At 43.2% G+C, this 19290-nt stretch overlaps 1 protein-coding gene across 3 annotated transcripts in view; it reads right to left on the bottom strand.

The window, feature by feature from the left end:
- The window catches only part of EGFL7 (EGF like domain multiple 7), a 204911-nt gene that overhangs the window by 71194 nt on the left and 114427 nt on the right, over window positions 1-19290 (bottom strand). The gene's annotated exons all lie outside the window — the stretch shown is intronic.

Below are 19290 nucleotides of genomic sequence, written 5' to 3'. Positions count from 1 at the left end.
GACTATACCTGTCCAGCATTCTATATACTGACTATAGCCCCCAGCAACCTATATACTGACTATACCCCTCAGCATCCCATATACTGACTATACCTGTCCAGCATTCTATATACTGACTATAGCCCCCAGCAACCTATATACTGACTATACCCCCCCCAGCACCCCATATACTGACTAAACCTGTCCAGCATCCTATATACTGACAATACCCCCAGCAACCCATATACTGACTCCCCCCCCCCCAAGAACCTATATACTGACTATAACCCCCCCCAGCATCCGCATAGTTGATATACTTCCCAGCATCCCAAATACTGAATATACCCCCAGAATCCTGTATACTGAATATATCCCCAGCATCCTGTATACTGCATATACCCCCCAGAATACTGTATGCTGACTATATCCTCCAGAACTCCATATACATAACATCCTGTATACTGAATATACCCTCCAGCATCTCGTATACGGAGCATACCCCCCAGCATCCTGTATACTGAATACAGTGCTGGCCAAAAGTATTGGCACCCCTGCAATTCTGTCAAATAATACTCAATCTCTTCCAGAAAATTATTGCAATCACAAATGCTTTGGTAATAACATCTTCTTTAATTTGTCTTCAATGGAAAACCACAAAAAGAATTGTCAAAAAACCAAATTGGATATACTTCCACACCAAACATAAAAAGGGGGTGCCAATACTTTTGCCCACCCCCTTTTGATGTTTGGTGTGGAATTAGAAAAATCCTGTGATGCTTCTCTAATTTGTGTAATTCCCAGCAGCTGTTACCTGTGCCACATAACAGGTGGTGGCAATAACTAATCACACTCGCAGCCACCACTGTCCTGTGTCCTTGTGTGACCACATTGAGCATGGAGAAAAGAAAGAAGACCAAAGAACTGTCTGAGGACTCACGGCTACACGTCCATCTCCAAAGAGCTGAATGTTCCTGTGTCTACTGTGCGCAGTGTCATCAAGAAGTGTAAAGCCCATGGCCCTGTGGCTAACCTCCCGAGATGTGGGCACTGTGGCTAGCCTCCCGAGATGTGGGCACTGTTGCTAACCTCCCGAGATGTGGGCACTGTTGCTAACCTCCCGAGATGTGGACACTGTTGCTAACCTCCCGAGATGTGGGCACTGTTGCTAACCTCCCGAGATGTGGGCACTGTTGCTAACCTCCCGAGATGTGGGCACTGTTGCTAACCTCCCGAGATGTGGGCACTGTTGCTAACCTCCCGAGATGTGGGCACTGTTGCTAACCTCCCGAGATGTGGGCACTGTTGCTAACCTCCCGAGATGGCGGCACTGTTGCTAACCTCCCGAGATGTGGGCACTGTGCTAACCTCCCGAGATGTGGGCACTGTGGCTAGCCTCCCGAGATGTGGGCACTGTTGCTAACCTCCCGAGATGTGGGCACTGTGGCCAGGGCTGTATTAACAGCTGCTGCCCTAGGCACTAAACCTGGAGACGCCCCATCTTCACGCACCTATTGCCGATACCCGACCTGACCAATACCACCATACCCCCCACCCCCCTGGAAAAGACACCAGATTTACTGGCAAATCTGAACGGGAGGAGGGAAACTAAAAAAATAAAAACAAAAAAATTTGATTTTTCTGTCCCCCTGCTCCCTGGTGTTGCCCCAATGCAGGGTGCTGCCCTAGGCACCGGACCACGGGTGCCTAATGGTAAATACGGCCCTGACTGTGGCTAGCCTCCCGAGATGTGGGCACTGTGCTAACCTCCCGAGATGTGGGCACTGTGGCTAGCCTCCCGAGATGTGGGCACTGTTGCTAACCTCCCGAGATGTGGGCACTGTTGCTAACCTCCCGAGATGTGGGCACTGTTGCTAACCTCACGAGATGTGGGCACTGTTGCTAACCTCCCGAGATGTGGGCACTGTGGCTAGCCTCCCGAGATGTGGGCACTGTGCTAACCTCCCGAGATGTGGGCACTGTGGCTAGCCTCCCGAGATGTGGGCACTGTGGCTAGCCTCCCGAGATGTGGGCACTGTGGCTAGCCTCCCGAGATGTGGGCACTGTGCTAACCTCCCGAGATGTGGGCACTGTGGCTAGCCTCCCGAGATGTGGGCACTGTGGCTAGCCTCCCGAGATGTGGGCACTGTGGCTAGCCTCCCGAGATGTGGGCACTGTGGCTAGCCTCCCGAGATGTGGGCACTGTGGCTAGTCTTCCGAAATGTGGACACTGTGGCTAACCTCCCGAGATGTGGGCACTGAGGCTAACCTCCCTAGATGTGGACGGAAAAGAAAAAATGACAAGAAATTTCAACGAAAGATTGCGCGGATGGTAGCTAAAGAATCATAGAAACATAGAAGATTGTCGGCAGAAAAAGACCACTGGGTCCATCTAGACCGCCCTTTTAGTATTTTCTTTCTTATTATCTTAGGATAGATATATGTCTATCCCAGGCGTGTTTAAATTCTGTTACTGTAGATTTACCAACCACCTCTGCTGAAAGTTTGTTCCAGGTATCTACTACTCTTTCAGTAAAATAATATTTTCTTACATTGCTTCTGATCTTTCCCCCAACTAAAATCTCACTGTGTCCTCTTGTTCTTGAGCTCAGTTTTTTACTAAAAACACTTCCCTCCTGAACCTTATTTAGTCCTTTAACATACCTAAAGGTTTCCACCATGTCCCCCTTTTCCTCCAGACTATACAGATTCCAATCCGTCAGTCTTTCCTGATATGGTTTATGCCTCACACCCTCCACCATTTTTGTAGCCGTCTTTGGACCCGTTCTATTTTATCAATGTCCTTTTTAGATGAGGTCTCCAGAACTGGACACAGTATACAGATGTGATGTCACCAGAGCTCTATACAGCGGGATCACAATCTCCCTCTTCCTACTGGTTATACCTCTAGCTATACACCCCAGCATACCTATATATATATATATATATATATATATATATATATATATATATATATATATACACACCCCAGCATACCATTATATATATATATATATATATATATATATATACACAGCCCAACATACCATTATATATATATATATATATATATATATATATACAGCCCAACATACCATTATATATATATATATATATACACCCCAGCATACCATTATATATATATATATATATATATATATATATATATACAGCCCAACATACCATTATATATATATATATATACACCCCAACATACCATTATATATATATATATATATATTTATATACCCCAGCATACCATTATATATATACAGCCCAGCATACCATTATATATATATATATACCCCAGCATACGATTTGCTTTCCCCACGCCTGGTTGCACTGGTGACTCATTTTAAGGCTGTCAGAAATCATTACCCCTAAATCCTTCTCTTCTGAAGTCTTTTCCAACACAGTACTGCCGATGTGATACTCGGATAGAGGATTCCTCCTCCCCAAGTGCATATTTTACATTTGGAAACGTTGAACTTCAATTTCCACTGTTTGGACACTTATCTAGCAAAGCTAAATCGTTTTCCATATTACTGACACCTCCAGGAATATCAACCCTATTGCGTCAGCAAACAGACAAACTTTACCTACCAACCCTTCTCCTATTTCACTATCCTTACCTACCAACCCTTCTCCTATGTCACTATCCTTACCTACCAACCCTTCTCCTATATCACTATCCTTACCCACCAACCCTTCTCCTATGTCACTATCCTTACCTACCAACCCTTCTCCTATATCACTATCCTTACCTACCAACCCTTCTCCTATGTCACTATCCTTACCCACCAACCCTTCTATGTCACTATCCTTACCTACCAACCCTTCTCCTATATCACTATCCTTACCTACCAACCCTTCTCCTATGTCACTATCCTTACCTACCAACCCTTCTCCTATGTCACTATCCTTACCTACCAACCCTTCTCCTATGTCACTATACTTACCTACAAACCTTCTCCTATGTCACTATCCTTACCCACCAACCCTTCTCCTATGTCACTATCCTTACCTACCGACCCTTCTCCTATGTCACTATCCTTACCCCCCAACCCTTCTCCTATGTCACTATCCTTACCCACCAACCCTTCTCCTATATCACTATCCTTACCTACCAACCCTTCTCCTATGTCACTATCCTTACCCACCAACCCTTCTCCTATATCACTATCCTTACCCACCAACCCTTCTCCTATGTCACTATCCTTACCTACCAACCCTTCTCCTATATCACTATCCTTACCTACCAACCCTTCTCCTATGTCACTATCCTTACCCACCAACCCTTCTATGTCACTATCCTTACCTACCAACCCTTCTCCTATGTCACTATCCTTACCTACCAACCCTTCTCCTATGTCACTATCCTTACCTACCAACCCTTCTCCTATGTCACTATACTTACCTACAAACCTTCTCCTATGTCACTATCCTTACCCACCAACCCTTCTCCTATGTCACTATCCTTACCTACCGACCCTTCTCCTATGTCACTATCCTTACCCCCCAACCCTTCTCCTATGTCACTATCCTTACCCACCAACCCTTTTCCTATATCACTATCCTTACCTACCAACCCTTCTCCTATGTCACTATCCTTACCCACCAACCCTTCTCCTATGTCACTATCCTTACCCACCAACCCTTCTCCTATATCACTATCCTTACCTACCAACCCTTCTCCTATGTCACTATCCTTACCTACCAACCCTTCTCCTATGTCACTATCCTTACCCACCAACCCTTCTCCTATGTCACTATCCTTACCCACCAACCCTTCTCCTATATCACTATCCTTACCTACCAACCCTTCTCCTATGTCACTATCCTTACCTACCAACCCTTCTCCTATGTCACTATCCTTACCCACCAACCCTTCTCCTATGTCACTATCCTTACCTACCAACCCTTCTCCTATGTCACTATCCTTACCCACCAACCCTTCTCCTATGTCACTATCCTTACCTACCAACCCTTCTCCTATGTCACTATCCTTACCTACCAACCCTTCTCCTATGTCACTTACAAACATATTAAAAAGAATAGGACCCAGAAGATACCCTTGAGGCACACCACTTGTAACCAGTCTCTGCTCGGAATATTCACCGTTACCAACAACCCTCAGATATCTCTCCTTCAGCCAACCACAAATCCACTGAACTATCCAGGGATTAAGTCCAATCTTCTCCAACTTCTCTATCAGCTCTTTATGGGGAACTGTATCTGCGGCTTTGCTGAAGTCCAGATAGGCGATATCCACAGCACCACCTTCATCCAGCACTTTTGTGGCATAATCAAAGAAATCAATGAGATTAGTCTGACATGATCGGCCCGCAGTAAAGCCATGCTGGTTTGGATCCATCAAATTGTTGATTCCATTTTTGGAGTTTTGTGTAAAATGATCAATGATTTGACTTTTTTTCATTCTCTTTTGTGTTTTTTCATTGCAAGCAAAATAAATGAATATATTATTACCAAAGCATTTGTGATGGCAATCATTTTCTGGAAGAAATTGTGTATTATCTGACAGAATTGCAGGGGTGCCAATACTTTTGGCCAACACTGTATACCCTCCAGCATCTCGTATACTGAGCATACCCCCAGCATCCTGTATACTGAATATACCCTCCAGCATCCTGTATACTGAATATACCCCCAGCATCCTGTATACTGAATATACCCTCCAGCATCCTGTATACTGAATATACCCCCAGCATCCTGTATACTGAATATACCCCCCAGCATCCTGTATACTGAATATATCCTCCAGCATCTCTTATACTGAATATACCCTCCAGCATCCTGTATACTGAATATACCCTCCAGCATCCTGTATACTGAATATACCCTCCAGCATCCTGTATACTGAATATACCCTCCAGCATCCTGTATACTGAATATACCCCCAGCATCCTGTAGACTGAATATACCCCACAGCATCTGCATCGGTCAGCATAAATCTCCGCTTTGGTGCCTACAGCTGGACAGACACTTTAGGAGAGGAATGACCCCCTTCCCCCCCAGGAATCTCCCATTCTGGCCTATTTTCATACCGGAGCCTCATCATTAGACGGCACTTTATTATAAGGAGACGGCTCCTGCCACATCTGTATAAACACTGTGTATATGACTTATACCTGAGCCGCCTGCCTGGAGAGTGTCAGCCTGACACCACAATAGGGAGGGACGCCTCTCCGCTTATTTGGTTGGTTCTTCACGCTGTAAATCTATAGAGAAGGTAAGGCCTCATAACTCAGGGATTAGCACGCAGGGCTGTGCTATCAGCGGATTGTTAATAGCGGCCGTCCCATCCTTGTGCATCAGCAGTATATACAGGGACAGGTGCTCTACTGCTTAGCTGACATACTCATCTACAACTCATGTATCCAAACGTAATGAAGAGCAGGGATCATCCTCCTGTCCATCTACTTCTGGATAGTTACCTCACAGCTGATCTCTTGCTCTGAATCAGCTGCTCGTGTACAGTGGATTTCCTGTTGGTTGGCTTCTCGTGATGTTTGCAGTATGGTGCGGATTATAGTGTATACGCTGTGTGATAGGTTCCAGCACGCTTTGTGTGATCTTTAGTGTTAGTCCTAGTCGGTTATTAGATAATTCTTGTCTAGTCCTTGTTTCGGCTTTTGTTTCTCTTGTTACTCTCTTGCATTTGCTCATTACCGTAATTTAATGACATTTACAGGAATGGTAAGGGTCAGTTGCATCTGGTGTTCCGGTCACTGATCAGGCATAGACCTAGGCTAGTCTGTCAGTTTCTGCAATTGTTCCTGTTCATCTTCTCTTGCATTTCCTGACTGCCGTCATCTTTATCCATAGAGAGTTAGAAATAGTAGATGGTCATACACCAGTACACGCGTAGTATCCATAGAGAGTTAGAAATAGTAGATGGTCATACACCAGTACACGCGTAGTATCCATAGAGAGTTAGAAATAGTAGATGGTCATACACCAGTACACGCGTAGTATCCATAGAGAGTTAGAAATAGTAGATGGTCATACACCAGTACACGCGTAGTATCCATAGAGAGTTAGAAATAGTAGATGGTCATACACCAGTACAAGCGTAGTATCCATAGAGAGTTAGAAATAGTAGATGGTCATACACCAGTACACGCGTAGTATCCATAGAGAGTTAGAAATAGTAGATGGTCATACACCAGTACAAGCGTAGTATCCATAGAGAGTTAGAAATAGTAGATGGTCATACACCAGTACACGCGTAGTATCCATAGAGAGTTAGAAATAGTAGATGGTCATACACCAGTACACGCGTAGTATCCATAGAGAGTTAGAAATAGTAGATGGTCATACACCAGTACACGCGTAGTATCCATAGAGAGTTAGAAATAGTAGATGGTCATACACCAGTACAAGCGTAGTATCCATAGAGAGTTAGAAATAGTAGATGGTCATACACCAGTACACGCGTAGTATCCATAGAGTTAGAAATAGTAGATGGTCATACACCAGTACACGCGTAGTATCCATAGAGAGTTAGAAATAGTAGATGGTCATACACCAGTACACGCGTAGTATCCATAGAGAGTTAGAAATAGTAGATGGTCATACACCAGTACACGCGTAGTATCCATAGAGAGTTAGAAATAGTAGATGGTCATACACCAGTACAAGCGTAGTATCCATAGAGAGTTAGAAATAGTAGATGGTCACACACCAGTACATGCGTAGTATCCATAGAGAGTTAGAAATAGTACATGGTCATACACCAGTACACGCGTAGTATCCATAGAGTTAGAAATAGTAGATGGTCATACACCAGTACAAGCGTAGTATCCATAGAGAGTTAGAAATAATAGATGGTCATACACCAGTACACGCGTAGTATCCATAGAGAGTTAGAAATAGTAGATGTTCATACACCAGTACATGCGTAGTATCCATAGAGAGTTAGAAATAGTACATGGTCATACACCAGTACACGCGTAGTATCCATAGAGAGTTAGAAATAGTACATGGTCATACACCAGTACACGCGTAGTATCCATAGAGTTAGAAATAGTAGATGGTCATACACCAGTACACGCGTAGTATCCATAGAGAGTTAGAAATAGTAGATGTTCATACACCAGTACATGCGTAGTATCCATAGAGAGTTAGAAATAGTACATGGTCATACACCAGTACACGCGTAGTATCCATAGAGAGTTAGAAATAGTACATGGTCATACACCAGTACACGCGTAGTATCCATAGAGTTAGAAATAGTAGATGGTCATACACCAGTACACGCGTAGTATCCATAGAGAGTTAGAAATAGTAGATGTTCATACACCAGTACATGCGTAGTATCCATAGAGAGTTAGAAATAGTACATGGTCATACACCAGTACACGCGTAGTATCCATAGAGAGTTAGAAATAGTACATGGTCATACACCAGTACACGCGTAGTATCCATAGAGTTAGAAATAGTAGATGGTCATACACCAGTACACGCGTAGTATCCATAGAGTTAGAAATAGTAGATGGTCATACACCAGTACACGCATAGTATCCATAGAGAGTTAGAAATAGTACATGGTCATACACCAGTACACGCGTAGTATCCATAGAGAGTTAGAAATAGTAGATGGTCATACACCAGTACACGCGTAGTATCCATAGAGAGTTAGAAATAGTAGATGGTCATACACCAGTACACGCGTAGTATCCATAGAGAGTTAGAAATAGTAGATGGTCATACACCAGTACAAGCGTAGTATCCATAGAGAGTTAGAAATAGTAGATGGTCATACACCAGTACACGCGTAGTATCCATAGAGAGTTAGAAATAGTACATGGTCATACACCAGTACACGCGTAGTATCCATAGATTATCCGGCCGGTACTTAAGAACTGGCCGGGATGATCCGGGCTAAGACCGGCCGTTCCGTGACCCCGGCCGGGTCACGGAACGGCCGGTTGTTCACGTAGTGTGAACATAGCCTTAATCTGTATGTATCGGTATGTATGTATCGGTATGTCTTTGTACACATAATAAATTATTATCATATATAATACACATCTTTTTCTTCTCTTGGGAAAACTTTTTTTTTCTTTTTCTAATATTACTGCATACAAATAACCTCATGGCTGATATGTGATCACCCTAACGCCCAGCCAGGCCACTCTCTCTTTCTCTTGTGCGGAAAACATCACAATAATATACTGTATGTATCTGGCTGTATACACGGTGGATGGAGTTATATATGTCTGGCTGTATATACATGGTGGATGGAGTTATATGTCTGGCTGTATATACATGGTGGATGGAGTTATATATGTCTGGCTGTATATACATGGTGGATGGAGTTATATATGTCTGGCTGTATATACATGGTGGATGGAGTTATATATGTCTGGCTGTATATACATGGTGGATGGAGTTATATATGTCTGGCTGTATATACACGGTGGATGGAGTTATATATGTCTGGCTGTATATACATGGTGGATGGAGTTATATATGTGGTTGGCTGTGTATACACGGTGGATGGAGTTATATATGTCTGGCTGTATATACATGGTGGATGGAGTTATATATGTGGTTGGCTGTGTATACACGGTGGATGGAGTTATATATGTCTGGCTGTATATACATGGTGGATGGAGTTATATATGTCTGGCTGTATATACATGGTGGATGGAGTTATATATGTCTGGCTGTATATACATGGTGGATGGAGTTATATATGTCTGGCTGTATATACATGGTGGATGGAGTTATATATGTCTGGCTGTATATACACGGTGGATGGAGTTATATATGTCTGGCTGTATATACATGGTGGATGGAGTTATATATGTCTGGCTGTATATACATGGTGGATGGAGTTATATATGTCTGGCTGTATATACATGGTGGATGGAGTTATATATGTGGTTGGCTGTATATACATGGTGGATGGAGTTATATATGTGGTTGGCTGTATATACATGGTGGATGGAGTTATATATGTGGTTGGCTGTATATACATGGTGGATGGAGTTATATATGTCTGGCTGTATATACATGGTGGATGGAGTTATATATGTGTTTGGCTGTATATACATGGTGGATGGAGTTATATATGTCTGGCTGTATATACATGGTGGATGGAGTTATATATGTGGTTGGCTGTATATACATGGTGGATGGAGTTATATATGTCTGGCTGTATATACATGGTGGATGGAGTTATATATGTGGTTGGCTGTATATACATGGTGGATGGAGTTATATATGTGGTTGGCTGTATATACATGGTGGATGGAGTTATATATGTCTGGCTGTATATACATGGTGGATGGAGTTATATATGTCTGGCTGTATATACATGGTGGATGGAGTTATATATGTCTGGCTGTATATACATGGTGGATGGAGTTATATATGTGGTTGGCTGTATATACATGGTGGATGGAGTTATATATCTGGTTGGCTGTATATACATAGTGGATGGAGTAATACATGGGCCAGGCTGTACATACATAATGGACGGAGTTACATATATGTGCCAGGCTATACATACATAATGGATGGAGTTATGTACGTGTCTGGCTGTATATACATAGTGGACGGAGTGGAATATTCTATGGCTGGACCATACTATGCCGCCTGCACAGCACCTGCCCCCCCCCCCCCCCCCCCATATGCTGGAGAACAATAGGAACAATCTTATTTCCTGCTCCGTACAATATAGAACATTCCTGATCCTGGATGACGCCCCTGCTGGTGACTTAACCCCTGCAACCCCAGTGCATTGCTCCGCACCTTCTGTACATATGGGGTATATACTCTCTGGTCCTCTTATATAATATACAGTATATCATCTCTGCTCCTTCTGTACAGTATACAGTATATCATCTCTGCTCCTTCTGTACAGTATACAGTATATTATCTCTGCTCCTCTTATATAGTATACAGTATATAATCTCTGCACCTCTTACATAGTATACAGTATATCATCTCTGCTCCTCTTACATAGTATATAGTATATAATCTCTGCTCCTCTTATATAGTATACAGTATATCATCTCTGCTCCTTCTGTACAGTATACAGTATATTATCTCTGCACCTCTTACATAGTATACAGTATATCATCTCTGCTCCTCTTACATAGTATATAGTATATAATCTCTGCTCCTCTTATATAGTATACAGTATATCATCTCTGCTCCTTTTGTACAGTATATAGTATATAATCTCTGCTCCTCTTATATAGTATACAGTATATCATCTCTGCTCCTTCTGTACAGTATACAGTATATTATCTCTGCACCTCTTACATAGTATACAGTATATTATCTCTGCACCTCTTACATAGTATACAGTATATCATCTCTGCTCCTCTTATATAGTATACAGTATATCATCTCTGCTCCTCTTATATAGTATACAGTATATCATCTCTGCTCCTTCTGTACAGTATACAGTATATCATCTCTGCTCCTTCTGTACAGTATACAGTATATCATCTCTGCTCCTTCTGTACAGTATACAGTATATCATCTCTGCTCCTTCTGTACAGTATATAGTATATCATCTCTGCTCCTTCTGTACAGTATATAGTATATAATCTCTGCTTCTCTTATATAGTATACAGTATATCATCTCTGCTCCTTCTGTACAGTATATAGTATATTATCTCTGCTCCTTCTGTACAGTATACAGTATATTATCTCTGCTCCTCTTACATAGTATACAGTATATCATCTCTGCTCCTCTTACATAGTATACAGTATATCATCTCTGCTCCTTCTGTACAGTATACAGTATATTATCTCTGCTCCTCTTACATAGTATACAGTATATCATCTCTGCTCCTCTTACATAGTATACAGTATATCATCTCTGCTCCTCTTACATAGTATACAGTATATCATCTCTGCTCCTTCTGTACAGTATACAGTATATCATCTCTGCTCCTCTTACATAGTATACAGTATATCATCTCTGCTCCTATTGTACAGTATACAGTATATCATCTCTGCTCCTATTGTACAGTATACAGTATATAATCTCTGCTCCTCTTATATAGTATACAGTATATCATCTCTGCTCCTTCTGTACAGTATACAGTATATCATCTCTGCTCCTTCTGTACAGTATACAGTATATCATCTCTGCTCCTCTTACATAGTATATAGTATATAATCTCTGGTCCTCTTATATAGTATACAGTATATCATCTCTGCTCCTTCTGTACAGTATACAGTATATCATCTTTGCACCTCTTACATAGTATATAGTATATAATCTCTGCTCCTTCTGTACAGTATACAGTATATCATCTCTGCTCCTTCTGTACAGTATACAGTATATCATCTGGGCACGCAGCACTGATGTAGTCCAGACTCTGTTACCTAGAAGCAGGTAGGCTGTGGGACATCCCCTGAATAAGAAGGGGCTCCTCCTGCCAAGCACTCTGCTTCATGGAGTGTACCAGACATAAGATAACCATTCCCATTCATGAAGCGGATCCCCCGGTGGGGATCAGTGTCTGCAGATCAGTCGCCTCCACCTCCCAGAACGAGCGCTACAGCTGCATCGTGTATCTGAGCAGGAAATTCTGCAGCGGTACATGATAATATGCGAACTACAGTGCTAAGACACTGTATCACACACAATCAGATTAGATACACTGTTCAACAGACAGGACATCAGATATACAGCAACTCAGAAGACAGATACACAATAAGATTAGATACATCTGCAGAGTATCACACAGACAGTGTCACACATGATGGCATTTGATACAGTAACTGCTGACAGCATTACACATTAGGATTAGATACATGATTTTAGTGTCAGTATCACACATAATAGGATTAGATACAGCGGCTCAGAAGACAGTATCACATCTAATAGGATTAGACACAGTCCTCAGCATAGGATATCAAACCTGATAGGATTAGATACAGTGGCACAACAGACAGAATCACACAGGACACGATTAGATATAAAGGCTATGCCCCACTGTATCACATGATGGGATTAGATACAGCAGGAAGTATCACACAGGACAGGCTTAGCTATAAAGGCTATGCCCCACTGTATCACATGATGGGATTAGATACAGCAGGATGTATCCCACAGGACAGGCTTAGCTATAAAGGCTATGCCCCACTGTATCACATGATGGGATTAGATACAGCAGGAAGTATCACACATGACAGGATTAGTTATAAAGGCTATGCCCCACTGTATCACATGATGGGATTAGATACAGCAGGAAGTATCACACATGACAGGATTAGTTATAAAGGCTATGCCCCACTGTATCACATGATGGGATTAGATACAGCAGGAAGTATCACACAGGACAGGCTTAGCTATAAAGGCTATGCCCCACTGTATCACATGATGGGATTAGATACAGCAGGATGTATCCCACAGGACAGGCTTAGCTATAAAGGCTATGCCCCACTGTATCACATGATGGGATTAGATACAGCAGGAAGTATCACACATGACAGGATTAGTTATAAAGGCTATGCCCCACTGTATCACATGATGGGATTAGATACAGCAGGAAGTATCACACATGACAGGATTAGTTATAAAGGCTATGCCCCACTGTATCACATGATGAGATTAGATACAGCAGGATGTATCCCACAGGACAGGCTTAGCTATAAAGGCTATGCCCCACTGTATCACATGATGGGATTAGATACAGCAGGAAGTATCACACAGGACAGGCTTAGCTATAAAGGCTATGCCCCACTGTATCACATGATGGGATTAGATACAGCAGGATGTATCACACAGGACAGGCTTAGCTATAAAGGCTATGCCCCACTGTATCACATGATGGGATTAGATACAGCAGGATGTATCCCACAGGACAGGCTTAGCTATAAAGGCTATGCCCCACTGTATCACATGATGGGATTAGATACAGCAGGAAGTATCACACATGACAGGCTTAGCTATAAAGGCTATGCCCCACTGTATCACATGATGGGATTAGATACAGCAGGAAGTATCCCACAGGACAGGCTTAGCTATAAAGGCTATGCCCCACTGTATCACATGATGGAATTAGATACAGCAGGATGTATCACACATGACAGGATTAGCTATAAAGGCTATGCCCCACTGTATCACATGATGGGATTAGATACAGCAGGAAGTATCACACATGACAGGCTTAGCTATAAAGGCTATGCCCCACTGTATCACATGATGGGATTAGATACAGCAGGAAGTATCACACATGACAGGCTTAGCTATAAAGGCTATGCCCCACTGTATCACATGATGGGATTAGATACAGCAGGAAGTATCACACATGACAGGCTTAGCTATAAAGGCTATGCCCCACTGTATCACATGATGGGATTAGATACAGCAGGAAGTATCACACATGACAGGATTAGTTATAAAGGCTATGCCCCACTGTATCACATGATGGAATTAGATACAGCAGGATGTATCCCACAGGACAGGATTAGATATAAAGGCTATGCCCCACTGTATCACATGATGGGATTAGATACAGCAGGATGTATCCCACAGGACAGGCTTAGCTATAAAGGCTATACCCCACTGTATCACATGATGGGATTAGATACAGCAGGAAGTATCACACATGACAGGATTAGTTATAAAGGCTATGCCCCACTGTATCACATGATGGGATTAGATACAGCAGGAAGTATCACACAGGACAGGCTTAGCTATAAAGGCTATGCCCCACTGTATCACATGATGGGATTAGATACAGCAGGAAGTATCACACATGACAGGATTAGTTATAAAGGCTATGCCCCACTGTATCACATGATGGAATTAGATACAGCAGGATGTATCCCACAGGACAGGCTTAGCTATAAAGGCTATGCCCCACTGTATCACATGATGGGATTAGATACAGCAGGAAGTATCACACAGGACAGGCTTAGCTATAAAGGCTATGCCCCACTGTATCACATGATGGGATTAGATACAGCAGGAAGTATCACACAGGACAGGCTTAGCTATAAAGGCTATGCCCCACTGTATCACATGATGGGATTAGATACAGCAGGATGTATCCCTTCTATCCCTTTAGCCTGGCAGCCATGACGGCTGGCTCAGCACTGCAGTAATATCCAAGGGTAATATACAGTAATAGGGGGGATTAGCTGAATACAGGAACGGCCATTAAAGAGGCCTAAATCCTAATTACAGATGAAACCATGTAATTCTATTAGGATCCGGCAGACCCAAAGAGACCCTCAAGGATCACATGCCCCCCGCCGGGACACGACGTGTCAGCCTAACCTCTCTGTTATCAGACCCCAGGGTAATGCGGCCGTCATTAACCGAGGAGAACGAGAGCGCCAATCCTAAATAGCACATAATCTGCACGGCCACCAGCAGGAGCCTGGCTAATGCCAGCGGCATCACTCCCAGGGCACGGCGGGACGTCTCACAGATGCTGAACTATACACAATACTGACAGAATACTTATCCTCAAGACACATCCAGACGCAAACATACAGACTGGCCTCTGTTCATACCATGCTGACTGATCCAGAACACACAGATCAGACTCTTCCCACAGTCTGGAGGCTGCAGATCCAAGATTTACAGGAGAAATGTTTAAAAAAAATGCAGAAACACAGAAAATACACACAAGCCCGAGTCATGGTATGAGAATATCCATCAGTAGAGATCAGCGGTGACATCACTGAGAATACAGCCTATCCATCACTAGGGATCAGTGACATCACTGAGAATACAGCCTATCCATCACTAGAGATCAGTGACATCACTGAGAATACAGCCTATCCATCACTAGGGATCAGTGACATCACTGAGAATACAGCCTATCCATCACTAGGGATCAGTGACATCACTGAGAATACAGCCTATCCATCACTAGAGATCAGCGGTGACATCACTGAGAATACAGCCTATCCATCACTAGGGATCAGTGACATCACTGAGAATACAGCCTATCCATCACTAGAGATCAGCGGTGACATCACTGAGAATACAGCCTATCCATCACTAGGGATCAGTGACATCACTGAGAATACAGCCTATCCATCACTAGAGATCAGTGACATCACTGAGAATACAGCCTATCCATCACTAGAGATCAGTGACATCACTGAGAATACAGCCTATCCATCACTAGAGATCAGTGACATCACTGAGAATACAGCCTATCCATCACTAGAGATCAGTGACATCACTGAGAATACAGCCTATCCATCACTAGAGATCAGTGACATCACTCAGAATACAGACTATCCATCACTAGAGATCAGCGGTGAAATCACTGAGAATACAGCCTATCCATCACTAGAGATCAGCGGTGACATCACTGAGAATACGGCCTATCCATCACTAGAGATCAGTGACATCACTGAGAATACAGCCTATCCATCAGTAGAGATCAGTGACATCACTGAGAATACAGCCTATCCATCACTAGAGATCAGTGACATCACTGAGAATACAGCCTATCCATCACTAGAGATCAGTGACATCACTGAGAATACAGCCTATCCATCACTAGAGATCAGCGGGGACATCACTGAGAATACAGCCTATCCATCACTAGAAATCAGCGGTGACATCACTGAGAATACAGCCTATCCATCACTAGAGATCAGTGACATCACTGAGAATACAGCCTATCCATCACTAGAGATCAGTGACATCACTGAGAATACAGCCTATCCATCACTAGAGATCAGTGACATCACTGAGAATACAACCTATCCATCACTAGAGATCAGTGACATCACTGAGAATACAGCCTATCCATCACTAGAGATCAGCGGTGACATCACTGAGAATACAGCCTATCCATCACTAGAGATCAGCAGTGACATAACTGAGAATACAGCCTATCCATCACTAGAGATCAGCAGTGACATCACTGAGAATACAGCCTATCCATCACTAGAGATCAGTGACATCACTGAGAATACAGCATATCCATCACTAGAGATCAGTGACATCACTGAGAATACAGCATATCCATCACTAGAGATCATCAGTGACATCACTGAGAATACAGCCTATCCATCACTAGAGATCAGCAGTGACATCACTGAGAATACAGCCTATCACTAGAGATCAGTGACATCACTGAGAATACAGCCTATCCATCACTAGAGATCAGTGACATCACTGAGAATACAGCCTATCCGTCACTAGAGATCAGCGGTGACATCACTGAGAATACAGCCTATCCATCACTAGAGATCAGTGACATCACTGAGAATACAGCCTATCCATCACTAGAGATCAGTGACATCACTGAGAATACAGCCTATCCATCACTAGAGATCAGTGACATCACTGAGAATACAGCCTATCCATCACTAGAGATCAGTGACATCACTGAGAATACAGCCTATCCATCACTAGAGATCAGTGACATCACTGAGAATACAGCCTATCCATCACTAGAGATCAGTGACATCACTGAGAATACAGCCTATCCATCACTAGAGATCAGTGGTGACATTACTGAAGCTTTGTATATAATAGACTCTCATTCTTTGGCTGTGACTTAGTCAGGAGTGACTCTCTGTACAATTCCCCCGTCAGCCCCTGAAGTGAATAGCAGTAAATCAGAGTTCTGCTCCCTCCTGGGCTGACAGCAGATAACTGCCCCTTAGCACAGGGTGACTGAGCTGTTATAGTTGAGGCATAGGTTAGGGAGGAGACCTGGTATCACATGACAGGTGTATGGAGACAGATGTTTTGGCCATATGGTTCTCACCCCTTGTCTTCCTTGATGGGGCAGAGTGCAGATTATTGGGAAGTCTGTGAATACATTCAGGATCTGGCCTGTGATGTCCATAAGAATCCCCATTGTTGCCTCTTCGCACAATCCCAGCCGTCCATCCCTCCACTGCAGAGCCTCCCTTTCCGTGTTAGTAATGCCTGGGGGGTTTGTACAGGAGCGTCGTCGCTTCCACCGGCTATCAATAGACTGCTGACAGAAGAACGTCCGCCAATGCTAAATACAACCACCGTGTATCCTGGGAAATCTGACTTCTCCAGAGCCTGGTCACATGACATGTATGGTCTCTGATGAAATTATAAAACACCAATATTTCAGATAGAAGTGTGATAACGGCCAATGCTACACTACTTTTGTATTTATTGTGACTTGTGTCCGTGTTTTATCATGGAAACGCTGAACCCTCCACTACAAACCTGTCACTGTTCTCCAGTGTGATCAATGCTGCGAATAACAGCTGATATATCATATATCTTCTATATTTACTGGGGTGGTGGAGATTCATTGATGATGTCTTCCTCCTATGGAAGGGTACTGAGGAAGAGCTCTATAAATTCCATCAATTTCTTAACAACATGGATAGTGACATAAAATTCACGTTAACACACTCCACAGAACAAGTTGTGTTTCTTGACACTGTTGTGTACAAACAAGGGGACAGATTAGCCACTAATCTGCACACTAAGGGGGACATTTATTAAGTCCAGGGTTTTTTTACGCCGGACTTATAAATGTCCCCGCATCTCCGGCGCTACGGAGATTTATGTAGAAGCGGACTGCCTCTACATAAATCCCGTGTGCGTCGGTGCGCACAGCCGAAAACATACGACACCTGAAAGGTGGAGTAGGTTTTCAGCGTATCTTTGCGCTGAAAAAATGATAAATCGCGCGGACTCTGAGTCCACACCTCTGTAACGCCCCCTCCACACGCCCTCCCCGCCCCCCCGGCGTGAAGTGCCGATATGTGAATATTGAATCATGTGAATCATTCGCATATCGGCACTTTACGCCGAAAATCATCAGTACGCCGGATGCATGCATGTCCCCCTAAGAGTACAGATAAAAACACCCTCCAGAGACGTGAATCTAATCATCCTCCTAACATGAAGCGTAACCTCCCAAAAAGCCAATTCCTCAGAGCTAAACGCATTGTCTCAGATTATGCCAAACTTGAGAGCACATTACTTAACATGGCCACTAACTTTCAAAAGAGAGGCTATCCTAAAGCAATAATTAAAACACATATGGACAATGTGACACAGCTCAATAGGGAACATCTACTTACTGCTACCAAGGGTCCTTACTGCTTCTTTCCTGGGTCCTCGAGTCACTGGGTGTTTCCCATGTGGGAACTGCATTAATTGCTGACATGTACAAAAGGGACAATTTTTCATACACCCAGGGACAGGATCCAGATACAAAATTTATAAATTCCTCAACTGCAACTCAGAGTGGATAATATATGTACTGTGGTGCCCCTGTAATCTTGTGTATGTCGTGGAAACTACATATGATGGAAAGACACGTCTGACTCAGCACCGCTATA

This window comes from Dendropsophus ebraccatus, chromosome 10, assembly GCF_027789765.1.
Source record: "Dendropsophus ebraccatus isolate aDenEbr1 chromosome 10, aDenEbr1.pat, whole genome shotgun sequence".
NCBI classification, from domain to species: Eukaryota; Metazoa; Chordata; class Amphibia; order Anura; family Hylidae; genus Dendropsophus; species Dendropsophus ebraccatus.
Note: the sequence above shows the minus strand (reverse complement) of the source record. Positions and strands in the feature narration are given on the sequence as shown.